General features: G+C 44.9%; 1 protein-coding gene across 1 annotated transcript in view; it reads right to left on the bottom strand.

Annotated features, from left to right (window-relative positions):
* Positions 1-12,251, bottom strand: part of MINDY4 (MINDY lysine 48 deubiquitinase 4) — a 104,643-nt gene that overhangs the window by 34,286 nt on the left and 58,106 nt on the right. The gene's annotated exons all lie outside the window — the stretch shown is intronic.

Genomic DNA, 12,251 nt, shown 5'->3' with positions numbered 1-12,251 from the left:
CACACTTGGCCAATAAAGAATTCTATTCTATTCTATTCTATTCTACCCCATCCTACACATCTCTACTCTACTCTACTCTACTCTACTCTACTCTAATCTAATCTACTCTACCTAATCCATGTATCCTATTCTATTCTACTCTACTTTACTCTTTCTATTCCATATTTTCTATTCTATTCTATTCTACCCTATCCTACACTACTCTACTCTACCTAATCCACGTTTACTATTCTATTCTATTCTACCCTATCCTACACTACTCTACTCTACCTAATCCATATTTCGTTTCTATTCTATTCTACCCTATCCTACACTACTGTACTCTACCTAATCCATGTTTACATTCTATTCTATTCTATTCTACACTACTCTACTCTACCTAATCCATGTTTCGTTTCTATTCTATTCTACCCTATCCTACACTACTGTACTCTACCTAATCCATGTTTACATTATATTCTATTCTACTCTACTTTACTCTTTCTAATCCATGTTTTCTATTCTATTCTATTCTACCCTATCCTACACTATTCTATTCTACTCTACTCTACTCTACTCTATTAAAAACCTCCATAGATGGAGCACCTGCAACTTCTGAAGACAAGTTGTTCCACGGGTTAATTGTCCTCACTGTTAATAAATTTCTCCTTCATTTCAGGTTGCTTCTCTCCTTGGTTAATTTCCTTCCATTGTTTTTTGTCCAACCTTGTGTTGCTTTGGAGAACAGATTGAACCCCCCTCTTTCTTTGTGGCAGCCCCTCAAATACTGAAATGCTGCTATCATGTCTCACTCAGTCCTTCTTTTCTCTAGACTAGCCAGGCCCAGTTCCTGCAACTGTTCTTCCTATATTTTCGTCTCAAGGCCTTTGATCATCTTAGTTGATCTTCTCTGCACTTTTTCCAAAGCCTCAAAGCCTTTTTCCCCCCTAACGTGGTGACCAAAACTGGATGCCGTATTTCCAGGTTTTGCCTTTCATCCAAGATGGTTCTACTTTCAAGCCACCAACTGTGGAGAGATTTAACCAGAAGAAACAAATTTTGGAGCTGGCTGAGAACTTCCCAGCCACATCTGTCTCTCGACCTGCTTGAAACGCTGACCCCCCCTCCTCCCTTTCACAGGAGAACCTCAGGCTCTTCACCAAAGAGGCCTCTTAAAATCTGGATGACTACTTGTGGCGGGAAGCTCCTTTTCTTCTCATCACCTGGAGTTCAACAACCCAAATCTATCCAGCCCGTGTTAAAAAAGAGGGAGGAGGGGAATGTATTACGAGAATGTGTCTCTTTCATTTGTGGTGAAGCCATAAGTACCTGAGGCTATGGCATAAACGACGTTGGTGTTGCAAGCCGCCCAGAATTGCCTCCCAGCGAGATGGGCAGCAAACAAATCTAATTAATTAATCAATTTATAAAGTAGGAGCCAATTTGGCATCACGGTTCAAGCGGGCAGAGTGTCAACTCACAAAGCATCCCTGGTCTGCTCTGGAGTTACAATAGGCAGGAGGGAGGATAACTGACGGAGCAGCACACGGCAGCCACAACAAGGTAGCACATTCCACGCACACCTCTCTCAAGGCTGTCTCCCAGGATACCTGCAATAGTCAGAGGGGAGTAATCTCTACAGACCATGGAAGTGCTCCATTGGAGAATGTGATTTATGACACACCCTGGGAGGAGGGGGGGGAAACAGGGTCATAGTTGGGCAGAGCTGGCTTCACTTGGGTACCTGCCGGCATGTTGCTCCGAATAAATAACTTGATTTCCTTTGAAACCTGACTCAGGACTCATGATTTAATTAGGGCATCCGTAGGAACCCTGACACAGAGACCAAGAGACCTTTGAATTCTAGTACTGACTTAAGCATGGATGCCAGCTGGATAACTTTGGACTTGTCCCTCCTCTTAGCCTTTAACTAGGCAACCTAGTGGTTAGAGATGGTGAGTAAAAAGCCAAGCAAGCATGAGTTCTACCTCATCCTTAGGCACAGATGTTCCAGAGGTGATGATCTGCTGGCTCAAGAGTTGACCAGGAATTGGGAGATCTGGATTTTAGTCTCTCCTCAACAATGATAGCTCCGTGGGAGTGACTTAGGGCCAGCCCCTCCTTCACAGAGGTTACTTGGTGCAGTGGTTAAGGCACCAGGAGAAGCCAAGAACCTGTGAGTTGTCCTGCCTTGCCACAAAAGCTTGCTGGATGACCTTGGGCCAATTACCAGGAGACGTAGAACATAGATTCGTAAGCAGGAAGGGAACTCAGAGATCTTCTAGTCCAGCCCCCTGCTCAAGGTCAAATAGTTCTAATCTACTTTGTTCTTGAAAACTTCCACTGATGAAGTGACTTCTAGTCCCGCCTTAAGCATAAAAAACCAACTGAGTGACTTTGGACCAATCACCAGGAGGCATTGAGTTCTAGTCCTGACTCAGGCATGAAAGCCAACTTGGATGGCTTTGGGCCAATCGCCAGGAGATGGTGAGTTCTAGTCCCACCTTGGCCATGAAAGCTGACTGTGTAAACTTTTGGCCAATCACCAGAAGACAGTGAGTTCTAGTCCTAGCTTAGGCATGAAAGACGATTGTGTGACTCTGGGCCAGTCACCAGGAGACAATGAGTTCTAGTCCCAACTTGGGCATGAAAACTGGCTGACTTTGGGCCAATCAGCAGGAGACGGGTGAGTTCTAGTCCTGCCTTACACACAAAATCGACTTGGGGCCAGTCCTTCTCTCTTAGCCCTAGGGCACCGATGGTAAACCTTTTTGGCTGCCGTGCCAATAGCGGGGGGGAGAACAGGGGGGTCATGTGTCGGCGTGCCAAACCCATAATGCTATGTATGTGTGCCCCCCCAGTCTGCACGCATGCGTGTGATCAGTGACAACGCCCCCTGCTTTTAACATGTTTTTTTTCTCCTTCCTCAGGCTCCAGAGTCTTTCTAGGAGCCTGGGGATGGTGACTTCCGGCTTGTCCGTAGGGCCAATTTTCGACCTCCACAGCCTTCAGGAGGCTTCCCTGAAGGCTCTGGAAGTCAAAAATCAGCCCTACAGACAAACTGGAAGTCACCATTCCCGAACCTCTGGGTTCCCCGTAGGGCCAATGCTTGACCTCCGGAGCATTCAGGGGCCTTCAGAAGGCTTCCCTGAAGGCTCTGGAGGGCAAAAACCGGCCCTACGAGCAAACCAGAAGTTTGTTCCAGTTTGTCTGTAGGGCTGATTTTCAACCTCCGGAACCTCTTCAGGAGGCTTCCCTAAAGGCTCCGGAGGGCCAAAAACGGCCCTACGAGCAAACCAGAAGTTTGTTCTAGTTTGCCCATAGGACCATTTTTTTTTTGTGCTTTGGAGGCTTCAGGGAAGCCCTCCGGGGAGCGAAAAACAGTGCGCGCTGGCCAGCTGACAGGGCATCGCCTCGTGTGCCCTGACAAACGGCTCTATGTGCCACCTGTGGAACGCATGCCACAGGTTCTCCATCGCAGTCCTAGGGAGAAGGAAGCTAGAGCAAACCACATCCAAACACATTGCCGAGAAAGCGGTAAGGCCTTATTCCAGACTGACTCAAAGATTTGGGAGGGAAGAGGGAGAGGAGTTAAGAATGAACAAAAAAAGAAAAGTCTATAGAACTTTTCTCTTGAGTGTTAGCAGAATGCAATGTGAGTCAGAAACGGAAGTTAAATCTAACTTGGGAATGAAAGAAACAAGTATACCAACTGATTAGAAAATATTTTTTTTTGAATAGAAAGCCACTGTGGATATGAAGTGATGGAGGGGGGGGGGGGGAGAAGGACCCTGACTTCTCATTTGGGCATCTCTATATATATATATTCTAAAGCTTATTAGTCATATATTTTCACCCACCTCCTTCTTATAAAAGAGTCCGAGCAGCTTTTCAAAATCCATCTCCGGATCCTTAACCTTTCAAACGTCTGTCTTAATATCCTCAATAATTCTCCTTCTTTGTTGGGTTAGTTTAATTTTCTAAATTTTGCTGTGCGATTATTTGGAGGACTGCAATCAAATGTCCATCTGGCTGGCTTTCTATTTCCTCCTCTATTTTATTAGGCAGCTTAGAAGTTACTTTTTTTAAAGTTCAATATTTTTTTTCTGTTATTGTGTGACTTTATATAACTCCCGAGTTACATAAAGGTTTTACAAAAAAAAAAAAAATGTTGATAAACACATGAGGTTTATCTGGGAAGGACTTTGACGAAGTTGAACAGATTTCAAGAGAGAGAGAAAAGATTTTTTTTAAAAAAAACAACTCCATTAAAATAGTTTTCTAAAAGTTTTATTTAAATCACCAAGTTATTAAGGAGAGTTGGAATTGTATTCCAATACATAATGCTTTCCTGTGCTGGTTTTCTATTTGCATTAAGTATTGATTAAAGAACTTAATCAAGGCTTAATTGGATCTGGCACTGTTTATTTTATCACCAAATTTTTACTGCATGATATCTGCACTTTTCTGCAAAATTTGCAAGATGCAACCTCACATCTTTGGTATGACTTGTGATAAAGCAAAGAAATACTGAGGCCAGATTTTTGCTTTAATTCCAAAGATTCTTAAAGCAAAAATAAAACTGGAAACCAGAATATTTTTCTTTTAGGACTATTGGACAAACTAGAAAAATAAATAAATCTGAACATTACCTGTGGTGACTGCAGTGAGAATCATATATGCACAAAAATGGAAAGACAAATTGCCTATGAAGATTCTCAGTCATGGTTGTCCCAAAGGTGCTTTTTCAAAAGGCAAGTGGACTTCCTTGGTTTTTCCTTGAAGACATTTCACTTCTCATCCAAGAGGCTTCCTCGGTTCTGACTGAATGGTGGAGGATGGAAGGATTTGTATTCCTTGCAGTCATCTTGCAGAGCCTTGCAGAGCCAAGGTGGCGCAGTGGTTAAATGCAGCACTGCAGGCTGACTGCTAGATCAGCAGTTCAGCGGTTCAAATCTCACCGGCTCAGGGTTGACTCAGCCTTCCATCCTTCCGAGGTGGGTGAAATGAGGACCCAGACTGTGGGGGCGATATGCTGACTCTGTAAACCGCTTAGAGAGGGCTGAAAGCCCTATGAAGCGGTATATAAGTCTACTGCTATTGCTATTGCTATCTGGTTGTTAGTGCTATCTCTGAGGTTCGTTGAGGCCACTTCCATCCTCCATCATTCAGTCACGACGGAAGAAGTTTCTTAGATGAGAAGTGAAATGTCTTCAACGAAAATTCAGAAAGTCCAGTTGCCTCTTGGAAAAAAAAAAAACCCCTTTAGGAAAGACAAATTTGAAGATTAGATGGAAAAAGTGACGAATGACCTGCTTTAATTCAAGAAAAGAATTCATCCTGTTTTGTTTCCACTTAGATACCACTTCTGGACTTTAAATTTGGAGCAGGAAAAAAATGAAACTTTGATTTTAGGTTTAGACGATTAAGTTAACTTTGCTGTTATAGAAATGAATAGTACTCTCTAAATGTCTAAAAAGCAAAAAAGTTTGAGGTTATAATTATGTTTTGTATTCTACTGCACCAAAAAAAACAATTGGAAGTCACTATTTTTCCTCTCTTTTCTTTACTTTTCCCTATTCCCTTACATCATTGTTCCTATTTGTATAATAAACTTGAATAAATCAATAAAAACCTCACACTTTGCAGGAAAGTTCTCAGAAAAAGGTAGCAAAGAGATCTAACATTTCTGAAATATCAAAATGGTCACAGAAGGATGGTGTTAGTGACAAGGAGATGGCACAGAATAACAAGGTTGGAAGGGACCTTGGAGGTCTTCTAGTCCAACCCCCTGCTCAAGCAGGAGATCCTACACCGTTTCGGACAAATAGCTGTCCAACCAATCTCTTCTTAAAAGCCTCTAATGACAGAGCATTCACAACTTCTGGAGGCAAGTTGTTCCGCTCATTCATTGTTCTAACTGCTAGGAAATTTGTCCTTATTTCTATGTTGCTTCTCTCCTTGATTAGTTTCCATCCATTGCTCTTTCTCCTGCCTTTAGGTGCTTTGGAGAAAGACTTTTTGTGACAAGCCTTCAAATATTGGAAGACCACTATCGAATCCCTCCTAGTCCTTCTCTTAGTTCCCTCAACCCTTCATCATATATTTTAGCCTCCAGTCCCCTAATCATCATTATTGCTCTTCTCTGCTCTTTCTAGAATCTCAACATTTTTTTTTAATTATGTTGACATTTGGGTATTCTAAGATAGCCTTGCTGGAGTAGAACAGAATAACTGAGTTGGAAGGGACCTTGGAGGTCTTCTAGTCCAACCCTCTGCTCAGGCAGGAAACCCTACACCATTTCAGACAAATGGATATCCAACATCTTCTTAAAAACTTCCAGTGCTGGAGCATTCACAATTTCTGAAGAAAAGTTGTTCCATTGATTAATTGTTCTAACTGTCAGGAAATTTCTCCTTAGTTCTAAGTTGCTTCTCCCCTTGATTAGTTTCCACCCATTGCTTCTTGTCCTGCCCTCAGGTGCTTTGGACAATAGCTTGACTCCCTCTTCTTTGTGGCAGCCCCTGAGATATTGGAAGGCTGCTATCATATCCCCCCCACCAGCCCTTCTTTTCATTAAACTAGACATACCCAGTTCCTGCAACCGTTCTTCATCTGTTTTAGCCTCCAGTTATGTTGTTAGTGCTATATAAAACAATACTATTGTGATCTTAATGCTATCCCTCTGTTAATGCAGCCTAGGACTGAATTGAATTGTGGCTCGGCGTTCAAGTTTGTTAGAATCGATGGCTGGTTAGAGAAGGAAGGACAAGACACCACAAGACTTTGCAAGAGGGACAAAGCTGAAGTTTGTTCTTCAGCTGAGGGAGACAGATGGGCCGTGTGACTTAAAGGTAACGAGGTCCGTGAGAAATGTGGCATCTGGAGCTTGTAATCTCAAGGTAGAGAGGTTGATTAAGCTGAATCGCTTTTTCCATAGATTTGAATAGATTGATTTTAATGGCGCAAACAGCCTCCTCTTTGACCTTCGGTGTTCCCTAGACTAGATTGTTTTTTTTCAGTACTGTTGTTTTTTCCCCTTTTCCCCCCAAAAAGGGGGGGGGGAATGGGATTTTAAAAAAAAAACACCAACATTGTTTCCTTCAACTATTAACAAAATAAAAGCACAAGTTTAAAAACTTTGGGGGGAAAAAGCACAAGTTTAAAAACTTTGGGGGGGGGGGGAAAGCACAGGTTTGAGAGTTTTTGAGACACTGAACGGAGATCTATATCTTTATTTAAAACCTTCACCGAGGTTGCTGGCGGCCAATTTCCTAGCTGAAAATTATTGTCCCCTTCGCTGTTATATACCGAGCACTTTTTGCTGCAGAAATACTTTAGGGTTGCTCCTGGGTGGTTAGAGTTTAGGATCCTACACTTAGGTGCAACTAGCTGGTGGTGTTCCCTGTTAGACAGTGAACAGAATGTTTTAGAGGTTCCACCACAAAACCGCGGTAGAATAAAGCGCGCTCAACGAAAGCGCATACGTGACGTCATCACAGCGCGACGAAAACATCGCGCTGTGAGCGGTAAATTTAAAATTAAAGCGAAAACCTTACCCTAACCCCCCCAAACCTAACCCTAAACCTAACCCTAAACCTAACCCTTAACCTAACACTAACCCTAACCCTAACGCTTAACGTAACCCTAACCCTAACCCTTAACCTAACCCTAACCCTAACCCTAACCCTAAACCTAACCCTTACCTTTATGTGAATCGGCTTGCTTTAATTTTATTTTAATTTTATTTTTATTTTTTTCGTCGCGCTGCTGATGACGTCACGTACGCGCTTTAATCGGGCGCGCTTTAGTAGACCGCGGTTTTGACGGGTCACGTGTTTTAGAATGTGGTGGCCTCACCAATGGGGCTGGTTATTAGGTGTCCGCGTGAGTTAGCCTTTCCCAACTGTGCAACTTTTTAGAATTGTGGACTTCAACTCCCAGAATTCCTTAGCCAAGATGTCTCTTGTCGAATTGCTCCCTTGTCACTGAACACATGGCAGAATGTTTGGGGAGATAATCATGGTTTCCTGAAAGATGCTTTTGGAGGCAACTGGATTTTCTTGGGCTGTCTTTTGAAAACGTTTCGCTTCTCATCCAGGGAGCTTCCTCGGTTCTAATCTCAATTCTTCATTTCCCAAATTCTTCAGTTTGAACCGAAGAAGCGGCTTGGATGAGAAGCGAAAAGTTTTCGAAGAAAAAGGAAAAAACCAAGGAAGTCCATCTGCCTTCCTGGAAAAAGCATTTTCAGATGAGGGAATAGCCATTACTCAAGGGCTACTGACAGCTCTCTCCATTCCAAGGTCATTTCAAAATACATACTCAGCAGTGGTGGGTTGCAAATATTTTTACTACCTGTTTGGGCGCGCTCTTGCACACATGTGCAACGTTTCTGCGCATGTGCAGAAGCACCCGGGCGGGGCCTCCCACCACCGCTACTACTGGTTCAGCCGAACTGGGCCAAACTGGGAGCAACCCACCGCTGCTACTCAGGGAAGAGTTACAAGCAATCCGTGACCCAAGGCCACAACTGAGCCAAAGATTCTGTTGTTAAAGGGAGACATTTGTTAACCAAGCTTCGCCCCGTCTTATGACACCTTTTTTTGGCCACAGCTGTTAAGTGAATCGCTGAGCTGATAAGTTACCAATTCAGTTGTTCTGCGAAACTGCCTTCCCCACTGACTTTATAGCAATAGCAGTTAGACTTATATACCGCTTCATAGGGCTTTCAGCCCTCTCTAAGCGGTTTACAGAGTCAGCATATCGCCCCCAACAACAATCCAGGTCCTCATTTCACCCACCTTGGAAGGATGGAAGGCTGAGTCAACCTTTGAGCCGGTGAGATTAGAACAGCCGAACTGCAGATAACAGTGGCTGCAGTACACCACTCTAACCACTGCGCCACCTCGGCTCTTCTAAGACTTTGTTTGTCTGAAGGTCACAGAAGGGGATCATGTGACCCCCCCCCCCAAGATACAGCAACCGTTGTAAATATGAACCAGTTGCCAAACGTCTGGATTTTGATCCCATAACCATGGGGATGCTTCAAAGGTTGTAACTATGGGGAGCGGTCATAAGTCACTTTTTTCAGCACCGTTGTTTCTTAGAACGGTCTCTAAACTGAAGGTTGTAAGACAAGGACCACCTGTGGAATGGAAAGTGTCTATGGTTAGACTCTCAGTCGCCCAGGTTGTATTTGTCGAGCCGAGGTGGCGCAGTGGTTAGGGTGCAGTACTGCAGGCCACTTCAGCTGACTGTTATCTGCAGTTCAGCGGTTCAAATCTCACCAGGCTCAGGGTTGACTCAGCCTTCCATCCTTCCGAGGTGGGTGAAATGAGGACCCAGACTGTGGGGGCGATATGCTGACTCTGTAAACCGCTTAGAGAGGGCTGAGAGCCCTATGAAGCGGTATATAAGTCTAACTGCTATTGCTATTGCTAAATAGGTAGGTAGGTAGGTAGGTAGGTAGGTAGGTAGGTAGGTAGGTAGGTAGATAGATAGATAGATAGATGATAGACAGACAGACAGACAGAGGTATATAAGTCTAACTGCTATTGCTATTGTTTTTTCAAGAAGCAACTGCCCTTCCTTCGTTTTTCCCTTGAAGACGTTTCCCTTCTCACCCAAGAAGCTTCTTCAGTTCTAATGGGACGGTGGAGGGCGACAGTGGCTTCCACCTCTCTCAGAGAGACTACTGATGACCAGATGGCACTAAACAGTTGTAAGTCGAGGACTACCCCGTACAGTGTGACCCCCCTCCACATATTTTGAGGCTTCCCCCGCAACTGACTTGACTTAATGTGCCATCAATCTGGGTTTTGTTTTTGTTTTTTAGCAAATCGCACCCAGAGACTTTCTCCGGGATGGAGTTGTTTCCAACCTGCCTGTCAGAAATATTTTCCCACCCAGGGCAGATGACAGAATCCATCCATCCTTTCTGGCCTTTTTTGACTGACAGGAAAGGTTAGGTTAGCCTGACATTTGGATCTTGGAGGCTTTAAGGAAGAACAGAGTATTCTCTCCCCTGCCCCCCCCCCCTTTGCCTCTGCCGGCGTTTCCTTCTCCTCCTGAGCGATAAGGCAGATATTCAGAGCTGCTGTTGCTGAACATAAACAGAAGATAAGAACCGGGCCAAATTAGTTCCGGTGTTTGTTCCCTCTCGTTGAGGGGCTCAGGGGTTTTGAGCTAACAGGTTCAGGTTTTGTTTTGTTTTTAAAATTTGCTACTCTAAAAAAATAATAACAATCCACTTGGCATATGGTTCCTTAGTCCCTTTAGTCGTAATTTCCAGTAAAGCCAGAGGTAAAGGTAATCCTTGACTTACAACGGTATGTTTAGCAATCTTTAGAAGTTACAACAGAGGGACGCAGTAGTGGCTCAGGGGCTAAGATGCTGAGCTTGTCGATCAGAAAGGCCAGCAGTTCGGCGGTTCGAATCCCTAGCGCTGCATAACAGGGTGAGCTCTTGTTATTTGTCCCAACTTCTGCCAACTTAGCGGTTCGAAAGCACGTAAAAAATGCAAGTAGAAAAATAGGGACCATCTTTGGTGGGAAGGTAACAGCGTTCCATGTGCCTTCGGTGTTTAATCATGCCGGCCACATGACCACGGAGACATCTTTGGACAGGGCTGGCTCTTTGGCTTTGAAACGGAAATGAGCACCGCCCCCTAGAGTCGGGAACGATTAGGAAGCATGTGCGAAGGGAACCTTTACCTAAAAGTTACAGAGGCATTTTAGGAAAGTGATTTATGACCCTTTTTCACGATTGCATCCCTCATGGTCATGTGATTAAAATTCAGACACTTGGCAACTGATTCATATTTATGACGGCTGCAGTGTCCTGGGAGGGTCACGTGATCTCCTTTTGTGACCTTCCGACCCGCAAATTCACTTCTGCAGCCGTGTTATTAGCAACTGCAGTGGTTCACTTAACAACTGTGGCAAGCGAGGCTGTAAAATGTGGGACAGACTACCCTTAAAGCAGCACATGAAATAGGCTTCAAGATTTAGCACCATGGATTTTTGCTTGATGTCTCGGAGTTTACATGCTCCAGAATCAGATACCAGAAGACACTGAAATGGTCTCAATGTTGGCCAAGATGCCAGCTGCATAATTTTCTTCACACAATGATGTCACAATGGCTACAAGTACCCAATTGACACTAGACCAGTGTTTCTCAACCTTGGCAACTTGAAGATGTCCGGACTTCAACTCCCAGAATTCCCCAGCCAGCAAATGCCAAGTTGCCAAGGTTGAGAAACACTGCACTAGACGATCTTGGAATTCAAGCTGGTTTTCTCAACCTTGACAAGTTAAAGATGTGTAGATTCACCAAAACACGTACCTTCATTATAAAATATGCTAAAACTTCTTGTCATCCAGCTTCCAGAGCAGGGGTCACCAACTTTTCGGACCTCAGGGACCACTAAATTCATAATTTTAAATCCCGCGGACCACTAATATGATTTGCCTAATGACCGGCTGTGTGGGCGTGGCTAGGTGGTCATGTGACTGGGTGGGTGTGGCCAACTCGATGTCACTCACATCGAGGGGTGCCTCGCCGGCCTCTATTTGCCCCTCCCCTCCCCTCCCAGCCACTCCTCTTCACCCCACCCGGGTTCCTAGGGCCCCAACAGGAAGCCATTGCTGGAGCTAAGCAGCCCCCAGGAGAAAGAGTGGGCAAAACAGCTCAGTTCAAATTGGATCTGACCGAGAAGGAGGCTCAGCAGAAGCGCCTCACTGAGGACTAGGAGCATGGGCTTTCCAAGCAGAGGGAAGACCTGCGGGAGTGCAAGGCCAGGTTCTGGCGCCTGGAGGCTCAGTGGGCTGAGATGGTCAGCCAGTTCCAGGCCATGATGCAGTCCCACTGGAACGAGGCTCTCCGGCTCTTCGCCACCAGCGGTGCTTCCCTCCAGCCTTCGCCCAAAGCCCCCCACCAGGGGGCCAAAGCAGACCCAAAATCAGAATTTCTGCCCTCCTCCGACCCCCACAAAAAGACCCCCGAAGGGGGAGACTCTCTGCAGCAACACAAGCGTTCATTGCACGTATTTTGCCATAGTTTGAGGACCCCTGATTTAGTTCAATATAAAAAATGCAAATAATGTTTCTGAGGACCACCAGAATTTTTTAAAGCCCCCCCTCCCAGTTGGTGACCGCTGGTTTACAGAGTATGATCCAGTGGTGGGTTGCAGGCGGTACGCCCTGGTACGGACGTACCGGATCCTGCCCGGAGAACCGGGCACCATTCCAGTATGGTGCTCCGGAGGGCCCAC

This window comes from Thamnophis sirtalis, unplaced genomic scaffold (assembly GCF_051295495.1).
Source record: "Thamnophis sirtalis isolate CommonGarterSnake01/CBP01778 unplaced genomic scaffold, rThaSir2_p1.2 scaffold_4, whole genome shotgun sequence".
NCBI classification, from domain to species: Eukaryota; Metazoa; Chordata; class Lepidosauria; order Squamata; family Natricidae; genus Thamnophis; species Thamnophis sirtalis.
The sequence above is the reverse complement of the archived record's forward strand: the minus strand, read 5'-3'. Positions and strand labels throughout refer to the sequence as shown.